At 27.7% G+C, this 26,169-nt stretch overlaps 1 protein-coding gene across 2 annotated transcripts in view; it reads left to right on the forward strand.

Annotated features, from left to right (window-relative positions):
• The window catches only part of LOC123291841 (protein jagged-1b), a 219,122-nt gene that overhangs the window by 45,292 nt on the left and 147,661 nt on the right, over nucleotides 1-26,169 (forward strand). The gene's annotated exons all lie outside the window — the stretch shown is intronic.

Here is a 26,169-nt window from a genome sequence, read left to right on the forward strand (position 1 = left end):
TCTATGATTTGAAACCGTCAGTTATGCATAAAGATTTATTGAACCAGATATAAATGAGACATGATATCATAATATAGTAAAATTTGACAGATATGTTAACATAGTTATATTCTGACAGTTTTTGCCTATATGACATCACATATGAGGGCAAGCTCGTGTTTTAGGTCACATGATATACTGTTTAAAACTTAACATTTTTTTATTTTAATATAATAAAATAATTATGTGCTTTTATGACTCAAAATCAGAATATTATGTATATTTCTACATAAATTTTAATAATTAATTTCCACTACCGAAGGTAATCCTATTGAACCGACTAGGATTGAACTAATTTTGGCCCAGATTTTAGAACAAATACTCTTGTTTGATCAAACTATAAAAGAAAAAATAATAGCATAAGATCAATTTAAAAACATCTACAATAGTAAAAATAGGAGAAAAAATACATCTATAAAAATAAATATACATTTACTTTTATTATGAATAATAAAAAAAAAAAAAATTAAATATAATTTTATTGCGGTTTCTGTTACCGGTTCATCAACTTTACATTAATTTCCTTATAATTTTCTCAACATTATAAACACCATAATACCTAAGTATAATTCTATTGTGAAGTATAAATATCATAAGTAATAATAATAATAAAAAAATAATTTTATTTTTCTGACCGACAAAACTATTTAACTTAAACTCGTCTTCTTTTATGAAATATTTTCTCATTTTGACTCCATACTCTACTCGCAGTAACTCAGTACCTACAACGAATACACACACACAGAGGTACTCAAAGAATAAATTAATAAAATGAATTATTATTTGGAATTCATTTCTTTATGGGATGTTAATCATGTATATTTTTATATATATATTTTTTTGAAAGATAGAAAGAGAGATGTATACATTATGCAAAAGAATGTAAGATTATCAATAAAATAACCGGTTTTTACGACTAATATGTGGATATGTTCATTTTTTTATGTGAATCATCATCAATGGTAATATGTGCTTAATAATTACTTTTTTTTTATTTAAATTATCAGAAAAAAATATATTTCTGGATGCATTTTTATGCTGAATTTTGATTCTCACTGATAATCATTCTTTATTGATACAATTGCCTAGCTCTAGGATGACGAATAATCTGAAAATACATCTGCGAGTGTAACAGTCAGAGAATTTTTTCGGTTAGAGGAAGTCGTAAGTAGAAAGAAGTTCTCAATTCTCCACATTATGCACATTGTGTGGTTTTCACTTTAAAATAATACAATAGAGGATAATCCTGGTGTGAATTTGCCATATTACTCATTAAAATGTAAACTAGACTTGATACCATGACAAAATTTGAAAGTGAAATTATAATTGATTAAGGATGTATGAGCATGGTAGTGGGGGCACAATAGATATTTTCAATTTTGATGATAAATTTATATTATTACTTGACGATATAAGACGAAAAGTGAGAATAAAATTTTTAGATATCTGGCTTAATTTTCAAAATATCGAAAATTGAAAATTTTGTTTAATTATTTAGCTTTCGATATTTCGAAAACCAAGACACATATCGAAAAATTTTATTCTTATTTTTCGTCTACATTCATGAAGTTATAACAAAATTCATCATCCAAGTTGAAAATAAGATAAAAATAATTTCAACCCTTAATCTACCCTGCTCTTACATCCCTTATATGGACGGTGACACTTAGTTTTTTTCTTTTCTATGTCATTGCTAATATGTTTCTATTAAAAGGTTTTTTTTAAATTTGTTTTCATTCATTCCAAATGAAAATTATCAAAAACTTCCAAAATATGTCGTTTTTTGAGATTCCTCCATAAGAGCCAATGTATTTTATACCGATTTTTAATGACTTTTTTCTTAAAAATTTGCACGGATACCGAAGCTGAAATTTTAACCACATATTCTTTGAGTAAAAGACTACCTACCAACAAATTTTGAGCCTTTAAATCAAACATTGTTGTCATGCTCATACATCCTTATGAAAATAAAAAGTGAACACCATTTTAGATTCTTATTAAAATATGTGTGGTCCTTGAACAAGGAAAAAAACAATTGAATTCAAGCATTTACTTAAATTTTCATTGATCTAAATTTATATTTCTTATACTTCCGAAGAAACGAATTTCAAATATACGCTTCTCGTTGCATTGACTTGCATGCACATCTGTAGCTATTTTTATAAAAACAAAAAAAGTTTGAGACACATTTTCAAAAAGATATACATACACGCAGACAAAATACACAATACCTTCGTGGTTAACTTAAATAAAGAGAATATTAAATGGGAATTATAAGAAAAAAGCTACTCGAAAAAATATGAATTCAAACGTCAGCGATTTAATAGCATAACAAGTTCATAATATTTTGTGTACCAGTGCTTGCTTAGTGCAATGCGTTTCGTTGATGAATGAATGAATTTTATTCTCATGTATTGTGATCGTTTGAATGGAGGATTCTTCACAATACTGTATAGTACAGAGTGTATCATAACTTACGTTATGTCTACACTAAAAAAATTAAAAAAAAAGTTAACCTCATTCTGAAGTTGGTCGTTTCATATTGAAATAATGTCAAGTCATTGAAGTTAAATAAATAAAATCATTACTTCTATGAAAGAGATTGATTTTAGTTTAAATTCATGCATTTTATTGATGGAAAATAAAATTGTACTTAGTTGAAAATTTGAAATAAATAATCGTGTAATTAAAAGAAAAGTTCTTTGCGTTTGCTCATGTCTAGACCATATGTGACTGAGCCAACTACATGAAGATTTTTGTTACTAACTTACAGAATATGAAATAAACAAAAAACATTGTTCAAAACTGTGTTGCATTTCAAAACAATAATATTTGAAATTTTTTAGACAGTATATTACTTTCATACAAACAATTCATGCGTTTGTGTCAACTTCATCACTCAACCCCACGTACGATAGTTCGTGGCATCACATTTGTGGCACCATTCGCCATATTTGATTTCGCGATAAGACTGAGAGAACCTCATATTGGTTGGTATTCAGTTCAGATGCATTGGTGTAACTGATTTATTTGGATCATTCTGTATTGATCAGAGTTAATAGAACAACATTATATACAAACAACTCTTTGCCTCAAAATATAAAAAAAACTCTTCCACACAAATCCACCTGTGTTTGTGTTATAATATTGCGTTGTATGTTTATAGTAAAAAAAAAAAAAATAAAAAAAGGCAAGAAAAAAATTATTGTACGTATTTATTATTGGAGTTGTGGATGAGTGTGTGTATTGTATACACATACATTGTGGTATATTTCTGATTTCTTGAACTTGAAAGTCAATCATGTTCATTCTATTCATAATATTTCACTTTGTACAAGTTTAAGGTATTACTTTTATTAACTATAATAATTTTTTCTTGTCTCAACAATAATTTCGCCATTTCTTTACAAGTATCTGGATAACGCAAGTGTGATGCAAGGTCATATGAGGCAGAAAGCATGGCCTTATATTTTCTAATTTGTGTTTGAATTTTCTAAAGGTGCGCACAGAGCACGTACTGTCTGATAAAGACAAATTTACTTTTTTTGGTTCTCTTAGTATTAACAAATATTTTTTGGTTTTCTTAATAACGAAAAAATTCTATATACACTCCTAAAGAATACAACCTGAATAAACACGTTTTTTAACAGGGAGGTTTAAAACTGTAATTGTAACGCGTGTTACTTGTTAGCAGTTAAGCATACGTAATAGCAATAATATTTTTTTATCTCTTTAAGCTATTTCTTTATAGCAAGTTGTGGAATTAAGTCAATTGGGCTCAATGGATTTAACCATTAACTATGAATAATTTTACTTACCTATTTTGCAACGAGTGTGAATAAGTTACAACCCAATTTTTGAGGGTTATTTTTACTTTTAAATAATTTGAAAGTAAAGTCATAATAACATTCATTTATACGATCGATGGCCATATTTTTCTGTGTGGTAACGCGAAGAACTGTAAGAACTTTTTTTGTTATGTTTGAAATGGACCGCATTCATTTCTGTGTATATATGTATGTTTGTATACTATAGATGGGGACAGAGGAGTGTGCGATTTTAAAAAAGTTGTAAAAATAAATTCCATTTTAACCATGGTATGGTATGGTATGGTAAAAAGGTTAGCGGGCCATGCTCGAGCATCGCGCCTCGAGGCAATGGTTCAGAGCACCTAGCCAAATAGACCCTTGTACTCTATCCCCGCTACGCTTTTCAGTGGCTATTATAACCAACTAATGTACTGAAACCCAGGATTTGCCTAGCGCTGAGTTTCCTAATTTCTTCTGGTTCGACTATGGCCGGGCCAAACCATTTCCTTCGCTGCTGTATGAGCGCCGGACAGTAACAGAGAAAGTGGATCGATGTTTCTTCTGAATTTTCTTTTTCCAATCTGATGTTGGAACTTGTTCAAGTTATCATGTCCTGTGAGTAACTCTACGATGACTCTAATATCAGCTCTGTTTAGTTTCAAAATCTACTCGGCTCTGTTACCGAGCGAGTTTCCTTCACCCAACAGGCTTTTGGCGATTCGCCCTCCCTCGTAGTTGGTCCATTCCTTTAATTTTTTGATTTTTCAGATTATCTCCTAATCTGTTAAAACCTTCTTGATATGGCATCCTTGCAAGCTTTTCTTGAGTGGGAGCCATGGTGATTCCCAGTTTGTCTAGCTTATCTGCTCTCTCAGTACCGTTCCAACCAGAGTGTCCGAGGATCCAGGTAACATTGACTTTATTGTGCCTCGCCAGGTTATTTAGACTGTTTCTAGTCTCCTTGACGAGTCGCGATGGCACTGTACAGTTTGATAGCGCTTTGAGTGCTGCTTGACTGTCTGTGCAGATGCTAATCACATCATCCTTCAAATTGGCCAATTGGAGGTGGTCAGCACATCCTATGATGGCTACCAGCTTTGCCTTGTTAATGTAATTTCAGATTACATTAGTAATTTCAGAATAAATAATTTGTAAGAATTGATGAGTTTTAAAATTGGTAGTGTTTTCAAAATCACACATTTCCGTGATCCAGCCTGTATATGTATAATATGTTTCAACCTTGGAATGAATATTCACCTGGCCTGGCCCGTCTATATTATAAAAGTGCACTTGCATCTTTTACTGCTTTTATGTTCATTTCGTCTTGTCTTTCTTATATTTAGTGTGAATATGTTTGTAAATGAAGAATATTCACTATACACAACATTTATACTTCTTATTTCTTACTCATGCTTGCTTGCATCGTCTTTCTACATGGTTGTCAAGTTTCATTAATTTCTGCACTCATTTGCAAGGACTACAAGCAATACTTGATTTTGAGGATTATATCGTAACACCTAAAAACATACCAAGAAATTACAAATTTCCATTTTATAAGACTTCTCATTTCAGTCAGCTCAAGAAATAAAGTTATTATCATAGAAAACGCTCGGCCAATCGTCAAAAGAATCTCATTGTTTTATATTTTTTTGATAAAAATTATCGTTTATACTGAGTTTTATCAAATTCCGAAGTAATAGCAAAAGTCATCATCAAAGTTGAAAATAAGGTACACATAATTTCAACCCTAAATCTGAAATAGCCTTGGTACTACCTTAATAAGATTTTCGATACTATTTGTTCCTACCTAAACTGCACGGAATTAAAATCGTAAAAGTCGAATCTGGTCATTATTTACCGACTTAAAACCAAAAAAAGGAGGTTCTTAATTCGACTGTATTTTTTTTTAATGTTTGTTACCTCAGAACTTTTGACTGGGTGAACCGATTTCAATGATTCTTTAACTATTTGAAAGCTAGTGCTTCCCGTGTGGTCCCATTTCATTTTGGTCTAGTTCTGACAACGCCATCCATTAGAAAATCATAAAAGTGATAATTCACAATAAAGCCATTCAGTTAAGCACTGTATAAAAAGGAGAGATTATGTATTATGCGCAATGTCTTACTGCGCAATGAAATGTTTCATACGTCATGAAGAAGAGGATTTTTTGAATCGTATAAATAAAGTAACACTAAATGCCAAGGAAAAAATGAATATTACAACAGTTGATTCGACTAACAAGAAGGAAATTAAGTATGACAAATGGCCTTATTTATTTCTGCCAAGTTTTTAAGTATTTGTGCAAAAACTACTTTTTTTTAAATAAGACAACATTGCGTACAAACAAGACAGAAACAAATATAACAACGTAATAAGACGATGAATAGCCTAGTAGTAAGACAAAGATCACCTCTGTGCGCTCACTCGCTTCAGTTCTTATTTCTGATGTTCAGAAAACCAAGAAATGCTATGCTCTAATGCATCGAGACGCGCCATATTGTACATACCGTGATTCTTTTTTATGTTTTTTTTTTACAAAAATATTTTTGAAGAAGAAGATATGAAGATGAAGAACAGAAACGATGAATCGACGACCACCTGATGTTTTCATTTATAACAATCAGTCGCGTCTTTAGTTTTTTACCCCTTAGATTTGTATTTTTTGAGGGTGCTAATTATACTTTACTGTTTTTTTTTTTTTTTTTGTTGTTGCGTTGTTTATTGTTCAAGGAGGCTGCTATCTCTATTGTTTGTGTCCGGTATTGTTTCTTTTTTGAAAAGATTCTATTTTTTTTATACTTTGTATAAAGAATGATTTTTGTGGTATTTTTTTCAGACAAAAGGTGCAGATTAATTTGTTATATTAATTAGGATATTAAGAGTGTTTTTCGGTAGTTTTTATACCATGTAGATGAAATATTTCATGGTATACTAAGTTTAGTCTCAAGTAACACTTAAAAATATTGACGTTACGAACAAAATTAGTCTATTTTCGATTGTCTGTTTGTCAACACGATAGCTCAAAAACGAAAAAAATCATCAAGCAGAAATTTTTATAGCGTACTCAAGACATAAAAAGTGAGGTCGAGTTCGTAAATGAGTAACATGAGTCATTTGGGTCTTTGGTCCGTAGGTCCCATCTTGTTAACCGTTAGTGACAGAACAAAAGTTTAAATGTATTAAAAATAAACAACTTTCGTTTACAATATTTTACGTAAACATCACTGTTTACCCGTGAGAGTTCAAATTAGGCGCATATGTTATATAGTATGTATTATATGGGAGTATCGGTAATGTATGTGTGGCTAGTTAAGAGTGGCTATCTTTCTATACTTACATGATGTAAAAAAACATACTATTGTGTAATGAACACTGTCTATACTTGGTATTTTAACAATTAACTCAGTCAATTGTGGGTAATTATTCAGATTCAAGCTTTTGAGAATTTCCCTTGAATTTAGACGACGTGATATGGGCTCGCTACATATTTTTTTGCTTAAAAATAATAAAAAATTATCATTTTTGTTTAAATCGTGAGTGATAACACCTATATTACCTAGCCTAAATAGTTAATTTTATTTAAAACTCATTAAAAGATAGTCTCAGAGCCCGTGTACCAAATAAATAATTCTGTCCTACAGGTAGTGATCTTTTTTAGGTCATTATCCTCGATTTTCAATCGTTTTCAGACAATATTCTAAAATATTCTACTATTTTAAAATTTATTTTTATGGTAAAAATTTAATATTTGCATAAATTAAGGTTAATTAATTGGTATTTGAATAATTAATTACTAATTTAAACAATTTTTTTTCGTAAGCTAAATATTTAATTTAAAAAAAAAAATTCTCATATCTATTTATTATGCGTCATTGCTAACATAAACACATAAAAATTTGTCAAAATTTTTATTTTATTTTAATGTGTTTTTTCCTCTTTTATCAATTTTTGTAATTACATTAAGGCTGGGCGAGTACGGTACTCACTTTGAATCAAGTAAAAATGTGCACCATTTCAGTATCTTTTATATCAAATTCAAAACCTCAAAGATTGAAAGAAATAATTCTAATTCGGAATGTTGCTATTCCGAAAATTATCAAAATATGTCGAATTAGCAAAGGTTTGGTTTGAATATATAAAAAAAAAATCAAGACAACTTAAAGAATCGTATTCGTACGTTTTGAAAACATTTAGCATCTGTTTTGTATCTGCCCGTCTGTCTATCTGTATCAGATTATTTCGTATAAAATCAAAATTCAGAAGAAAAAAAAAATGTAATTACAACAAATGTTTATTTACAACCCCTCGTCAGAGTAAGAACGTAGTATCTACAACATGTGTCGAATACACCTTCATATGTTTTGGATTATCGAATCACATATGGCCAGGTGTTATTAAAGTTATATCGTCATCTTGATGACAATGAGAAACATATAACTCTGGGAGATTTTTTTATTTTTGTAATCTTTTTTATTCTAAGATTGTGTTTTTTACCCCTTTCGAATGATTTTTGCCAAATGATAATTTTTTTGTTTTTTTTTGTTTCAGGTAAGCAAAAGTTTTATTTTAAAAGAAATTTGATTTCCTGGTTTGGGTTGGTAAGTTTAAGTGCATGAATAATATACATAATTGAAAATTTTGAAGTTAGAACAAGCGCTAGATTGAAGATGAAATTAGAATTGATTCTGGTTCAGAAATGCTCATAGATTAATATTCCAGATTTTGTCAGGAATGTTATTGGTAAAATTTCTTGAACTATTTCCACAAAAAGGATTCTTACTTCTCTTAAATTCACCGTTTTTGAGGTAGTAAAACAGTATAATGTTTTGAAAAACTCCTGGAAGGTTATTTTCAAAGCTTTAAAGTTAAATTTTTGAGCTTTTCAACATCTTAAAACCATCTTTGAACACTTAACATAAAGTTCTGAAGAGTATTTACCGATTATTTGATTCTAAAGCCTCCATTTTGAATTCTTCAAAATTGTTTAACAATTTGTTTAACAAAGATGATTTTAAGAGTTTGAAAAGTTTGAAAATTTAATTTATTTGCATTAATTTTTAGCTTTGAAAATAGCTTTTCTGGAGTTTTTCCAAACATTAAATTGTTGATAACTCAAAAACGATAAATCCAAGGGAATCAAAGAGCCTTTTTGATGTAAAATTACCCAAAAACTTGGGTAACTTTATTTGGTTCAAAAAATTGACATTTGACTGTTGAAAAGGGACCAATTGGACCGATTGGGCTTCTGACAACATCTAGAAAACTAATCTGTAAGCTTTTTTGAAACTGAACTCTATGTAGCGCCTGCTCTAAGTGGGAATATTATAATTTTGCGTATAGACAGTCGAAAAACAAAAATACATCTTCAGAAAGCTTTTTTCCACGAGTCTTTGAGAGCTAACTTTTGATTTCATTGTGATGTAGTTTCTCGATTAGAAGAGTTTAAAAGGATTTAAAATCAAAACACTTTACGAACAAGTAAAGGTTTGCTTGTAAACAAAACCAGATTGAATATGATTATCCATAACAGAGATTGCATGTCAAAGTAAAAATGTTTTTTTTATTTTTAAATGTAGCCAACAATACGATAATTAATAGTTCTAGAATATATATATATATATATTTATTTTTTCTCATATAATAATCTTCCAATACTGACTACACCATTACCTGGCCCACTATAATACCAAGTTGGTATACACATTGAACTTATACCAATACGATAACATCTGATATAGACAATGAAACCGAATTACCTACCGGATTTAATTGGTTGGGAATACATACAGAAAATTAACGACATGGATTTTATATGTTGTATATAGATATCGTATAGGTTAGGTACATATAGGCCCACTAAAGACTAAACCGTTCATTATAATCTTCTTGGCTTTTTTGAAGACAGCTTCAATTCAAATTAAAACAGCTATCTCATATTTTTATATTGTTCGACTTTTTTAATTCTCTATTGATTTGGTGTTTTTTTTATTTCTTTTAATCTATTTTTAGACTTACTGTCTGAGTCATAGTGTTCTCAGGATAAGAAAAAAACAAAGTTTGTCCTTGAAAAGAGGTTTAAATAATTATTTGTTCAAAATATTTCCAATTAAATTGTACACTTATAAAAGTCAAAATTGGTATTTTTATTGAAATATGAATATTTGAAAAATTGGCGATAATTATAAGAAAGATTCTTATTACAAAAGACTATTTGTAAAAGCTTGAAGCGCTCTTACAAATAGTCATGTATCAGTGATTCATAATAAAAATTATTTTTTACATTTAAGTACAGTAAAAGCTTGTTGCTTAAAACTATTTTTATAGCATTTATTTATGATATATATCAAGGTATACTAAGTTTAGCTCCAAGTTTGTAACGCTTAATAATGTTAAAAATATTAGGTGTTCATAAAATCACCTAAATACTCCATTTCCGGTTGTCCGTCTGTCTGCCAGTCTACCCGTCGAAAGAGATATCAAGCTGAAATTTGTATAGCGTATTCAGGACGTAAAAGAGGTCGAGTACGTAAATGAGCAACAAAGATCTATTGAGACTTGGGTCCGTAGATCCTTATAAAAAAGTAAACAGCTTTATTTTGAGACTTTTTTTTTCGTAAACATCACTGTTTAACTACGAGGGCGCAAATTCGGTTAGAAATATTATATGGTGATATGTATACACGTATTGTTTATATTTAAACTTTTTACGTTACATATATAATGAACGTGTTTAGTTTATAGCATATACTATATCCATGTAGGAAGGGAGAAGGAAGATACTTTTATTACTTTGTGTGTAAGAGTGGCATACTTACCATAACAATACATTGTCATCCGATTGACATATTCATGGAAAATTTGAGCTCAATCGAAAACCAGAGAGTGGTTCAAATTTAACTTTCAAGATTTGATTAAAATCAACAGACAGGTGAAACTAAATAAAAGCTTGTAAAAAAAATAGATGTTAATTATTTCAAAATGTTTTACTTTGAATACACACCTGGGAAATAATAAAATATTGATTATATTTTAAATAGTAATAACTTTAAATATAATATTTAATAATAATTGTGCATATTACTTTTTAATAATACTTGTTAAAGATTTCTATTACCTGCCCACACTCGTAAAGATTGTACAAAACATTGCACACAAACAAAATAAAAAAATTAATTTAAAAATATTTAACTTTCTTATAACAAGAAATTGAAGATGAGTCTCTTTTCCAATCAAGTTCGCTTACCAACAAGACAAGCAGAAGCAATCATCATCAGCACACAATAATCCTTGACAATATTTAATATTAATAATATTTTATAAATAATATAATTGATATTTTCTAACAACATCTTTATTTTATTAATTGAATATTGTTGTTCAAATTAATTTACATGCAATTCCTGTTTTTTTTATGCACATACCACAAATCATACGAGAAAGGTCTTGATGGTCGGTCAGTTTTACAGGTGGATTTGTTGAGATCTCTTTCAATATTTTCATATGTGATGCTTGTTTTTATACCATGTATATGAAATATATCAAGGTATACTAAGTTTAGTCACAAGTTTTGTAACGCTTAAAAATATTGATGCTATGAACAAAATTTTGGTATAAGTGTTCATAAAATCATCTATAATTAGTCCATTTCCGGTTGTCTGCCTGTCGAAAAGAGATATCAAGCTGATATTTTTAAGTGTAGATAGGTCGAGTTCGTAAATGAGAAACACGGGCATTTTCAGTATAGGTATAAACGCTATGTTTGTTGTCACACTGCTCGTCACTCTATTATTCTTAACCTATTTTGTCATTTTAATAATTATTGCTGGTTTGCCATTAGTAAAATCAGTGACATTATAGTGTGTTAATAATACTATTGTTAAATAGGGCCTGGCACGCATATTGACATTGGCTCATGCGCCTTACCTTTTTCCGAACTTGAAATGATCTTATAAATTGATAACCTTAAGAAATCCCGATTTAACCCTACAAATTTTTCTCGGCAAAACTTATTCTTCGAGGTTTTCCTCTTGCTAAGTTAATTTTTAAGAATTAAGGATGTATAACAGACAATAAACTCGATAAAGAGCGCAATATATTTTCATACTGCTGATGTATCTAAACCAGGCATGGGTAAATGTGACTCAGGGATGTCCCTCAGACTTCTACAACTAAATAGCAAGTAAGACAGCGACCACCTAACCAGTGTGAGATAGATAGAAGAGTCGTATATCCGTCTCGCTTCCTCCTCTATGAGCAATACGGACTTGAATAAAAAGACACACAATAAAGTTTATGGCACACAATAAAGTTATAACAATGGTGACCTCGACTTATAATAAATCGGCCATGCCTGATCTAAACAGTTGATATATGGTTGAAGTTTTATATCGATGAGAGTGTTTAGTTAGTTAGGTGAGTAACGCAATAGCTGTTGAGACGACGACGGTCTATTATAAAAGTAAATTAATTTTCTATTCATTTTGCATATTGAATTGAGTAATAAATATTATTTTCAATTAGTTTTATGCGATTTTACACAGAAATATATATTACATAAATAATAAATATTTATGCACTTTAACGTATTACAATTATATTATTATTACAAATACTTGCTTGCACTTCAATCAATCAAGACACGGCACGCCAATAAAAAACAAATTATTTACTTGAATCGATAAAAGAAAATTATTAACCAATGGGGGCTGAATGAGAAAAAAAAAATCATTTCAAACAAAAATTTCAATTTTACACAATAGACAATTATTAATATTTATGAACCAATACCAAATTTCTTTATAAAAACTTCATCAATTAATATGTTATTTTAATTATATGCTTCGATGATCTAAATCGATATTATTTCAAGAATTTTTAATATTGCAAAAGTGATAACAAACAAATGACTGAGGTAATTGTTGAAATATCATGTAAAGACCGTGTTGATGTATAGACTCTGTCAAATTACACATTTACCTAAACATGTCACACATACATAACTAATATAACTGATATTCCCATATATAATACACACTTTACAATTTACGCCTAATTTGCCCACTCACGGGTAAACAGTGACGAAAAAATGTATCAAACAAAAGTTGTTTTGTTTTTTATAAGGAAGTTTTTTTACATTTAAACTTTCAATCTATCTCTAACAGTTTACAAGACCCAATTGACCTATGATTGACCCACTTTTTACGTCCTAAGTACGCTGTAAAAATTTCATCTTGATATCTCTTTTCGTTTTTGAGTTATCGTGTTGGTAGACAGACAGACGGACAGACAATCGAATATGGACTAATTAGGTGATTCTATGAACATCTATACCAAAATTTTTTTCGTATCATCAATATTTTAAGCGTTACAAACTTGGGACTAAACTTAGTATACCTTGCATATTACATATATGCATGGTATAAAAATCTTCAATAGAGTGTTAAAAAAACATTTTTAACAAGGCTCACCACTTTGTCATCATAGTGGTGACATTTAAGGTAGTTCAATCACGAAATGGCTTTTCTTAGGAATTCTATAAAATTGAAATACATGATTAATAAGTATTCTGTATTCCATTTTCATTACCCGTTTTCTTTTACTCTAAAATGGCTTTGTTTTTAATGAAACCCAACTTCTTAAAATTAAAACATTCTTAACCATACCCGAACAAAGAATTTTAAAAAAATATTCCTTTGTATATTTTAAAAAAAATCTTAATCAATCAATTAAAAACTAACAAAAGATCGAACAATATTTTGTTAATAAATAATATTAAAGAAAAAAAAAATTATAAATAATTACACAAAAGTAACCACACCAGCCATATTTATTAAAACAAGTTAAAAATAAAAAATATTTAAAAAAAAAGGTTGCATCAAATTCCAATCTTGCCTTTTAACCTTTATCGTTTCATTTTAAAGACTTATAACACAAAACTGTTGTGTACGGTGTTGTGGTGTTTATAAGCGATTCCAAGCAGCGCGATGTTCCTTTCACCATATTATTTTTACCTCTAATATTTATTTGTCGCAAATAATTCTGATAGTTGATTAAAAAGAATACACTTTATTATCAATTGTGTGTGGTAGACACGGATAGATATATAATTATTGATTATTAGTGATATTTATTTAACTCAATACATTTTATAATCAAATGAATTTTTATTTATACAGTTTGTATTTTTTTGAATTGTATTTACACTTTTAAAATAAAAACCATATACAAATGGATTCAAGTTATAAAAGTAGGACTTCACCAATATGGTCTATACGCTTGTAAATTTGCTAATACATATACTATTTAAAAATGACCTAAAAGAGATAGACTTCCTGGGTGCTTCAGCACTGTATCTGTCTGTATGTCTGTGGCATCGTAGTGCCTAAACGGATGAACCATTGGCGTAAAACGAAATATCTTTATTTGTTTATTACTTTTGCAATTTTGTATGTGCTAACGCTTTCGGCACTCGTTGATAACTTTCCGAATTCCGTGTGATAGACGTATTTTTACGATCATTATTTCTAAATTTCACCAATTTGAATTTGTTGACTAGACTAATATAATAGTGACTTAAACTTACCTTACCAGAAACTGTTTTAGATAATCATTCAAAAAAGATATATTCTGAATCAATTTAATTACTTTCTTATTAATATTACCAAATCACAAAAAAATGTAGTAATTTGTAAACAACACAAAATATTTAAAAGTCGTGTTTTATTCAATAAAAAATTTTAAGAATGTCAAAGAAAATATTTCAAGTATCAAATGAAATATTTTTTACTCATATTCTAAGTTATGAACGTTTATATAAACTCCAGCATCCATGAGTTATATTTCTTCTATAAAAAGTGTTGTTTAAAATTATAATATGTTAAAAAAAAAAAAAAAATAATATACCATAAAATTTGATAATGATAAATTTCTAGGTGTACATATAAATTGGTTTGTTAAAATCAACACACGCAATGTATTACTATTAATTATAATTTTTAAAATCAACGTGAAAGATTATTATTAGTTGACACCACAATAAGGTACTAAATTACCATAATATACCAACAAATCTTTATCATATTACACATATCTTGAATATCTTGTGCACTCTGCACGATGTCCTCTCACTGCAATTACAACAAGCGACAGAAAAGTAAAGTTGAAAATATTAAGAAAAAAGGTTTACAAGATGAGTCTCACGGACCCAAGATCCAATTGACTTATGAAAAAGCTTCAGGCGCTCTCTTCTTGGTATTAAGCACCTCAAGCTTTTACAAATAGTCGAGTATGAGTGACTCATAGATAAAATTATTTGCTACTTTTAAGTACAATAAAAGCTTGTCCTTCAAAAAGTAGCTTTTATTAAAATTTTTAATTTAAGACTAAATAAAATGTATATATATCAAATATGGTGGAAGCGACGGGAAAGTCAGGACGGCACAACCTTAGAATGTATTGTCATCCAAACTAAATGTGCATCCAAAATTACAGCTCAATCAGAAACCGGGAAGTGGATCAAATTTGACTTGCAAGATTTGATTACAGGCAGATAACGGGACAGGTGAAACTTAATAAAAGCTTGTAAAAACCTTTGTAAAGAAGGTTTTTTTTCCGAAATGAACAACTATTCCTAGTAATTAATCAAAGCTAAACATTTGTGGTTCAAAACATTAAAGATTATCGTGAGTAGATAAAAATTAAAGAGTGTTAAACCGCCTAGTTAAAGTTTTTAAAATATTAAAACATAATTTTTGTTGACACTAAAATTATAAATAATTATAATTATTAATTATGTTTTGTGGTTTTTACATTTTGAATAAATTTAAATGAACGTAATTTCATTTAAAAATCTTTGCGGTTTGTTATTAAATGTATTTAAATAAAAACATTTTGGTTTTTACAATTTTTTTATATTTAATTTAATTTATTTATTTATAAATAAATGATTTTATGCAGTTTCATTCTAACCGTTATCCGAATGTTAAGGTCAAACGATTTAGATTCGCAAGTTATGCAACATTCAAATCGAGTTTATTTTTCCATAACTTGATTTATTATTTAAAGCACAAGGTTTTTGCATATTAATTATGGAATAATATAAAAATTAATTAATTATTAATGCATTTAAAGATCATCTTCTCATTAAAAATATTGATAAATTCACGTCCATCACTCTCAAAGAAATACCAACCACTTTTCATAAAAATGCAAAACAAATTTATCTACTTAATTTTATATTAATTAGAAATGAATTCCATGAATATATAAAAATAAATTTTCAAGTATTTGAAGTCATATTTTATGTTTTATTAAAGAATTCAATTAATAATAATATTTTTAATATTGTCATCGATGCACGATGTATGTTATGTGCATATCGATTGTCGATAGACAGATATAATTGATTATTTCAAAAGAAAATATTATTTTATTGATATGTGATCTTCAATACTTAATTGTGATTATCATTTTTAATATTGTCTAACACTTCCGTATACATATATTCATCAATTAATGGCTATTTAAACATTTCCTTTACATTTTTAATCAAGATGTGATGCGCTTTCTTTGTTTTTTATTATTAGTTGAACAACTCATGTCATGTATGCACTTCAAATTATATGAAATACCGACATTTATATATTTTTAATTAAAGGTAGGTCACGCGTAAACTCACTTTTCTTAAGGTAGTTGGAGTAAAAAATATTTCGAATGATTTGAACTTTTTCACGGAATTCAAGCCAATTTGTTTCGAATAATGCATTAATTTTTTAGAGTGTAATATAAGTTAAATGGTTAATAAATTATAATAAATCATTTATAAGTATTTACCTAATTATAATTTTGTTCAGTACTTTAATAATTTGACATTGTATGTATAAGTTCTATGTTTCATATAGGCTAACAGTATATATATTTTCTCTCAATAAATACCAAACTAAATAGCCATATAATTCTTCTCTTAGACACTAAACGATGCATTTATTTGATATAACAAAACGTACCAAAATAAATTTGTGTATAGTTTATTCAAAAATACCTCTTAGTTTTTTTACCTATCTGAATTTTTTTCTACCATATATGTTCATAGTCGCCCTATTAGCTCAGTTGGTTAAGGCGTAAGCATTTCCGTCCGCGGTTTGTTTAGAGTTTTAGTTAACAGTTGTAATGGACTGGTGTAGTGCACGGTATATGCATGAAGGAGGTGCACTCAGCCTCTGAAATTGAGGATCTGATAAATGAAATTATCAATGAAAAGGTGGTAAAATACATATATATGGTATCACAATGTTCTCTATAGCCTAAATGTGTCCTTCGTGGACAGCCAATATAACCTAACTTTACCATAAATTATATAAAGTTATTGACAACAAGATACGTGAGTAGTAATTGACTGGAAGTTTGCCTCAGTCGTAGTGGTTGAAAATGGTAATTTTTTTGAGTCTTCAATTCTTTTGACAGCTTTCAACTTGTCTAAGCCCTAGAAACGATTAAAACTTCGTATTTTTTTATTACTCTAGTATCGTTATCAAGCTTCAAATATAATCATAGAAATCTCGTTTCATTGTGTACTCACGACTAATTTTAGACATGAGAGATATTGATTTGTACAAATGCTTGTAAATTTCAAAGAATATTTTTATCAATGAAATTGTAAATAGGTTTTGAATGTTTGAGTAGGTATTTCTGAATGGTGTATAGATATCATAACTGATCATATATACGTCTATATTCACTATATAATAGTGTTATTATTATCAATTTAATAGTCTATGCTCTGCAGGCACAGTCAAGCTAAGCCAAGAGCCTAACATAAGGCAGTTAGTTATTTTATTATTTGAGTCAAGTCGACTTATAAACAGTATATAAATATTAAAGTATGGTTATGGTATAATATTTGCAATGTCCTTTGTATGTTTAGTTTAATATTGATAATAAAATCTAGTTTTCTCCTCATTATTTATTCGCATATATGGGAAATATGAAATTCATAATTTATTACATACAGATAGACAATCTATCGACGACGAATAATATAATAATAATAATATATAGTTTATTTATAAATGTTAAGAATGTTATATTATACTTGAAAAAGAGAGCTTTTTGAATTGAACATTGAAAACCAAGGGCGGATCTTGTACAAAAACAAACAAATTTGTTTCGCGTTATAAATAACGGTTTATATGAACGAAACAAATCTATGAACTTATGGGCTACTTTTTTTATACCATGTATATGAAATATATCAAGGTATACAAAGTTTAGTCCCAAGTTTGTAACGTTTAAAAAAAATTGATACCATGAACAAAATTTTGGTATAGGTGTTCATAAAATCACCTAATTAGTCCATTTCCGGTTGTCTGTCTGTCATCACGATTACTCAAAAACGAAAATGAATATCAAGCTGAAATTTTTATAGCGTTCGTAAATGAGCAAGATAGTGCAAGTCGGTTTTCAACTATTTATCTTGTAAACCGTTAGCGATAGAACAAAAGTTTAAATGTAAAAAATGTTTCATATAAAAAAATAAACAACTTTTGTTTCAAACATTTTTTCGTTAACATCACTATTTACCCGCGAGAGCGCATATTACGCGCAAATTGTATTATTATGTGAGTATATCAGTTATATATGTGTGACATGTATGCATGTGTAATGACAGTGTTGATAATCAACACTGTCTATACATGGTATTTTAACAATTAACTTAGTCAATTGTTTGTTTTCACTTGTTTTTTTTTCTCGGTATTTTCAAGGATACACAGCTGATTTTTGGCCCACCTCTGATGATATATGTGTGAATCACTTTCTTTAGAATTGGTCAACAGTTTTTTGATTTCTCTGTGTTGGAGAAATTGAAATTCTTATGAGCAAATTATTCAATTTTATCTAACCGCACTTGTATTTCTATTATTTTTTATAGTTTAACACTTTTTTTTTTTAAATAAATGATCTGATAATAGATATTTGTTACTTGTTAATATTTTCCCTTCTACTTATTTTTATAAAATAACAATAATATATTAATTGATTACGTTCAATTTAAAACTTGTAGTGTTATATTTATATATTTACACTTAATAATAACTATCTCACGCTAAAAAAACTCAACTCACTAACTACTAACTGCTAAAGTTCTGCTGATTATGGATGCTAAAAAACACATTATTTATAATAAAAAAAATAAATATAATTTATGTTTGTATTGTAATTTTTTTAATAGTTTTTCTTTTTTTATTATTATTATTGTTATTTGTTTAATTTAATAGTTAACAATATATTATTTTTTAATTAATAAATCAATTAGCAATAATAGAATAAATAATCAACTATTAATTAATACAAAACTAATATACATTTTGTAAAAAGCCTGAAGAAAAAAAAATTATACTTTAAAAATTTAAGAAATTTAGTGGATATAGAGAGAAAAAAAATTGTGCTGAAGCTATTTACTATTTCCCTTTCAGATATCGAAAATAATAATTGTTTTTTATTCATAATTATGTTCAAAAATATCAACTTCCCTCCTGAAACTGGATTGTTAATCCTTCCAGGAATAATGATCGAGTCCTGATTCGAGTGTATTTTTTTCAATTCTCTTTAATTAAGATTATTAGACAAGATATTTGTCAATATTTAGTTTACGCTGTATGTATCATTTTACAATCATCAATTATAGTCGAAAGGTCATGTAAATAAATATCGTATACATGATTTAAAGTAAACAAAAACAAAAAGTAATAATAATTTTCCAAATTCATAATAAATGATGTTTTGATTTGCATTTAATTGAATTTTTTTTTTAATTTTATGAATTTTTATATTGGAAAAGGCTTTTCACAATTCATTTAATGAAATATAATTCATGTGTGAAATTGCCACACAAATCAATTTTTCAAAATATGAAAAGTGTGTGTAAAAAAAAATAAATATATTAAAATTTTAAAAATTTATAAAATAAAAGTTACATATTTTTACCAAATATCAATAACCATTTTTAATCAATCAATCAATATTTTGTGTTTAATCAAATCAATGATGTTTTATATTAAATTTAGATGAATTTCAAATAATTAAATATTTTATTACATTTAGGTGGCAACTATTAAACTACGAAACTGTTTCTAAAGTATTCGTGGTTTTTGTATGATTATCATCGTAATATTTAATAAAAATTTAAACTACTTACTAAGAGTGAGGCTAGCAATCTAGGTGTATTAACTAGACATTAGTGATACCAACACAAGTTCTGCATAAAATTGTAATTTAATATGTTTATATGTGTTTACATTAGTGTCGTATAACGCTTATGTTCGATACACAGAATCGTTTGTTATTTTTTCACCTCCATGTTCAAACTTTCACGTAATGTGCAGATAATAAAGAGAAACAATTCATGGAAATGAATTAAGCTTTGAGGACTTCTGATGAGTGCAAGAAAGTGATTTCTGCTTCTATAATATTCTCACTTGAGTTACTTTTAAATATTATATCGAATAATTTCTGGTTCCACGTTGCATGCAATACAACAACCATCCACTTTCACATTTCCTTCTGTACATAGAGGTTGTGTGGCTAGTTTATGACCAGATTTTTATTATTTTAATTCATTCACATTTTAAATATAAACAATTAAATTTCTATTCATACTTCAAACTTTACTGATAAGCTAACAACAATTTTTTTAATTAAAATTTTTATAATTCTAATGCTTTGATTGGGGATTTGTTATTTTATCAAGAAAGTAATGGCATGCTATTTTGTTTAATTCTTGGAAAATTCATCAGAGGATAATCGTGATAAACCTTTTTAGTATCAGAAACATTGTCAAATTATTTAATGCGAGATTCCTTTAACAAACTCAAAATTAATCTTTGATTAAATTTTGTTTTTGAAGAAAGAAATTTCACATTGAATTAAATCAAATTACTTGCTATTTTAATTCGAAAGCTTCATTTCAAAACGTTACCCTCAAATCACTTTTAACATTTTAATCATTTCCATTTATAATAAATCATTTTAAAATAAGAAGAACTGTAAGAACAATAGAGGAATATTAACTACTTGTTCAGTTGCAATCCAAACACAATATAACAGCATTAAAAGAATAATATTTTATAATTTCTAACGATATTAATTCTTCAGTCATTCATTTTATATAAATTAATTTAATTATTTATTATATTTTATAATGGAAAGTTCAAACAACACAAATAAAATAAAAATAACAAATATAAAAAATAAATTAAATCATCTTAAGTTAGATGTTAGCTGGTAGCTTAAGTAAAGAACTCAAAGAACTTATAAAACATTACAGTAGCTAAATAATGGTTCTATCACACTATCATTGTAAACTAATCGGATAAATCGTTATTTCTGTTAAAATAAAAGAGATATGCAAGAATTGAATAAATACATTTTTGATTAACAAAGTTTCCAAAAATCACAAAAAATTAATAGGTCATCGGGATTTTTATTATTATTTTATCTTTCAAAGTTTGACTGAATCATATATAGGTTATCCTTTTCAATTGGATATTTCTATATCAAAAAATATAGAGAGTGTGATAAAAAAAAGTATCTAAAATATTTAAACAATCTTGTAGTTTATAATAATACCATAAAAATATAAGGTTGTCGATGGTATAAAAACAAAATTTTAATTTAATTATGAGTTCATCGAAGATCCATCATTTTATGAACAGAAACGACTATAGTTGGAGTATTGATGATTGAAGAACGATATCTATATTATCAAATTTATAAGAGTCACTTGCACACAATATATTATATGTTTTTGTAGTTGCGTGGTATTGTAAAGCTAAAAATAACTTACTACTTGACTACAAATCATGTATTTGGTTTATATGTATGTACCGTGCAATAAATTAAAACTTTTTTTACAATAATAGTACAAAAGGATTAAAAAAAAGTATATAATGAAATAAAACTTTCAAAAGAACACTTTTTATTGATCCGAGTTTCATATCGAAGAATTTAACTCATCTCATCGAAATTTAGCAGAATTCATCATCAAATATTGAAGAGATGATATTCTTTAGATGGTACGTTCGAGAATTATTGATAGTGTGATGTGGACTTTAGAGTTAGCTAAAACATAATAGACTTAAACTAAAGAGCTCTTCTACAAAAAAAACAACAAAAAACAGTAGCAAATAAAATACACCTCTATAAAAGTACTTAAGTTATTGTTAGTTGAGTCTTGAGTATGAGAAGTACAACAACACACAAATATGTTCTCTCCTTGTCGACTCTATTCAAATTGTTTGACATGTAGAAGTGTTTTGTATGTTTGTGCTTCTAACTAAATGAATGTAATGTATAAAATAATAACACAAACAATTAACTTTAACAGTAGATTAATTATTGTTTGTGCAATTGATGATATGTTCCTGTTGGAGTTTTAACTACCGGGTGTTCTTTGAAACATCAGTCTTAACGTTTTAACATATCCTGTTCGTTATGGATTTTGTATATATAAACATGCATTTTGTTGAATGGCACAGAAATTCAGTTACGGCAAAATAGTACTTCTGGAAATATCGCTGAAAATGTGTCTAAAACATTGAATTTAAAATTTTATTTCAGGCGATTTAAAAACAAAAAACATGAATTGTGACATGTAAGTAAAGAAAGATAAACACTCTTAGGTAGCCACATGTACATACATGTCACACACACATAACTGATATTCCCATATAATATATACTGTATAATTTGCCCTCTCACGGATTTAATGATAAAAAAATCAATTTTAATGAGAGCATGCTGTACATTTTACAATATTACCTATTTCCATCAATGATAGATACTACACAAACTGAATAGTTAGTTTGTTTTATGGTATTGTGTTGAGAAGTCAATTAAGTGTGAATGAGACAGAATACAGTGCGAATACAAATACTAAATAGTTTTATGGTAAGCTTTATAGACGAGGCGAGCGAACGAGTCAGTTGAAAAATATTAATGATGATGACTTTGTGAAATTATATTCACGTTGGTACATATGTGTGTGCGATTTTATTTATTATTATTATTATTATTAATATGAATACTTTGTATTTACTGTTCTTTTATTAGTCAGGGAGTTAGCGGAGATAGTTTTACGTTCATTGATCGGAGAGAAAAATAGTAGATAAATATTTTCTCAAAAATGTGCGATGATTGAAAAATGTTAATCAATCAAATTTAGGAAAAGACAAACGGATATAGAGCACCTCTGCAATTGATTGAATTTAATTTCTGAAATTACATCATGTATCGCTTCAAGATCTTTATTTTTCCTAAAGAAAAAATTTTCTTAACAATCATCAAAATCTATTAAATAGATTTTAAGTTAAACCCTTTCGTATAAATATATATATCCACAGTAAGGGAGTTTTTGGGGCGAAAAATCGATCAAGCTTGGTTTCATTTCCATAATATTAGTCTTTTTAACCGTGTTTTCAGGAAATATAAACTGCAGAATATGACTCTTCCTAACATCTATTGGCGTATATCAAAATCAACTCCTTTACTGTGCCATCAGCTCCCGTACTATGAAAGTCTGTTTTATACTAACATTACAGCGGTACTCAACAAGTCAATATCTGCTGTACATAAACATTTTTGCGAGTGTATGAATACTAAACATCGCGTACAACTTCTAATATTATTGTTTTAAAAATTATTGCAAACAATAAACAAGTTTTTTGATTATTTGCAAAACATAATTGATTGATGTGATGGAATTTTATTGATTTTTGTTTGATATTTGTTTTCACGCGTATAGAAAAAACGAAGTGGCTTAGAGAAAAAACAATATATCTGATGTAAACTGAGGATACTCATCTAAGCTGGCTCCTAATGCTTGTTCAATCATCGAATTTTAAACAATTCCCGAAAATATGCATTATTTCTAGGAAAAATAATTTAACACGCTTGGTCTATTTCCTACTTAGTAAAATCTAAATAAATTATTGAGTTTTAGTTGGAAACCTCATTACGAGGTTCATTAGGGCTTTTATACAAAACACATGATCAATACTACTGAATATGAATTATTTATATATTTAAAATATGAATTATTTTATGAATGAGCTTTTAACACCGGAAGTACTATTCAAATATCGAAACACAACAACAAATTTTCACATATTGAGCGAGCTACTTTAAAACAGTTCATTAAAACAGTTGCATGAAACACGAACGAACTACTTCAGTAAAAATAAAAAAAAAAAAACAATAAATGACTATAATAATAAAAATAATAAAAAAAATTAATAACATTTAAATCTAAAACATTTAATTTTAATAATAAACCGTAACTGATTTCAAAATTGTATTGAATTTAAAAACAGAACAAAAAAAGCATCTAATTATTTTGTTTTTGAAGGAAAACAGAACACACTAAAAAATATCTTAACCTAACAAATAAACATGTAATCTTTTTTAATATTTTTTTTTTGGTGGTAAAAAAACTAATTTTTATAATTTACTTTTTTTTAAAAAGAACCTTTATCAGAGTATCCAAATTATGGTTCATTCTTTTTTAGGTTGGTATATTATAGTAATTACTTATTTCGGACAAACAAAAGTAATTTGAGATATTAAATGTCTATTATTCCCCAAAAAAGTTTACTGTAACTTTTTTTTTGATGTCGTCTTTTTAACAATACAATTATATGTTGTGTCTACAATTTTTAAGGTTTTAGTATGATTCTAAACATTATATAAAGTGAGACCACTTATTTATATAATCAGTTTTTTTTGCGGATGCATGATAATTAAGTTATAAAAAATCGATTGAAATAATTATAAGGTTCCATAATTATGGTTATGAATAATTAATTCGATTATCGAGATAATAATAAGTCTTTAGCCGCTGCTAATTTAATCATATTGAAATTTGACTTTTGACTTTGAAATCAAAATCAATATTTTAAATTACGGGGGAAAAAATTTTTTTTGCCTTCGATATCGATAAAATTCATTATATTAGATAATTTTGACCCAAAAAATCCAAAAATCGGGTTTATTTAATGATTGGATGCGTGGCTCTTGAGATATAATCCAAAATTGGACACAATGAGCGATTTTCTTTAAAACTATGCATCCAATCGATACATAAACCCGATTTTTGTAATTTTTGGGTCAAAATTACCTTTTATACAGAATTTATATGCATATCGTATCGATACATAATAAAGTGTATCAAAACGTATAAACAATCATACATTTTATGATTTGTTAAATACTCCTACGTGTATATGGTCGACTTTAAATTTAATTACGCTTAATAATAATTATATTAAATTTGATTTTGATACAGATCTGTGTACAAACAATGTATGTTTTTTATTTAGTTTAAGTGAATTTCCTTCTTAAAAAACACACACTCACTTCACTTTATAAAATCTACTCTAAAGAAGTAAAGTAATGCGTTTCATTTTTGTCGTCACATTGCGTGTCGTAAACGTTTATAGATCGTTTACACAAACATTACATTATAATGTTTTTATTATAATCATAATAATAATCATAATCATAGAGATGGAGTACTTTTTATAAGGTCTGTAGTAAACATTACCACAAAAGTTGTGAGAGTGTTTGAATCAATGAAATTAAAAAAAAATACTTAATTTTTTTTTTCTATGTCTATTTACTTTTTTTTTATTCTGATTTTATTTATTTAAAGTTGGTATTTAAATAAATGATTTATGTGTCATGTTTTAGTGAAATTATTGATTTTATGCTTTTTTTTGTTGTTAGTGAAGTGAACTTTATTATATTGTTTTATTAGCATTTGAATATCATGTGATGATATTTGAAAAACTTGAACTTATATAATAAAATCTATAAACTGCAGTTTATACCTTTTTCACTGATTCAAATAGAATCGAGGCCAAATTAGTCATTCAAATACAAGAAGTCGTAAGAAAAACGTCTAAATGTCCAAGAGTTTGGAGATTACTTATCAATCAAGTTATGGACTTGATCAAAGAAAAAATATCAAAATATTGCAATATCTCAAAAACTCGGCATCCAATCATTAAATTAACCTGATTTTTATATTTTTTGAATCAAAATTACCCTATCCACTGAGTTTCATCAAATTCCAGGACAATTTTTTTTTGCGATTTTCTCGATTTCTTCAAAGGGGTACCCCTTAAAAAAAATTCAAAAAATCGAAAAAATTTTCTTATCTCCGATTTCGATAAAACTCAGTATATAAGGTAATTTTGACCCAAAAAATTCAAAAATCGGGTGCATTTGATGACTGGTCGAATTTTTTTTGAGATACGGGCTAAAATCGATC

The sequence above is a fragment of the Chrysoperla carnea genome, chromosome 2 (assembly GCF_905475395.1).
Source record: "Chrysoperla carnea chromosome 2, inChrCarn1.1, whole genome shotgun sequence".
In the NCBI taxonomy this organism is placed as follows: domain Eukaryota; kingdom Metazoa; phylum Arthropoda; class Insecta; order Neuroptera; family Chrysopidae; genus Chrysoperla; species Chrysoperla carnea.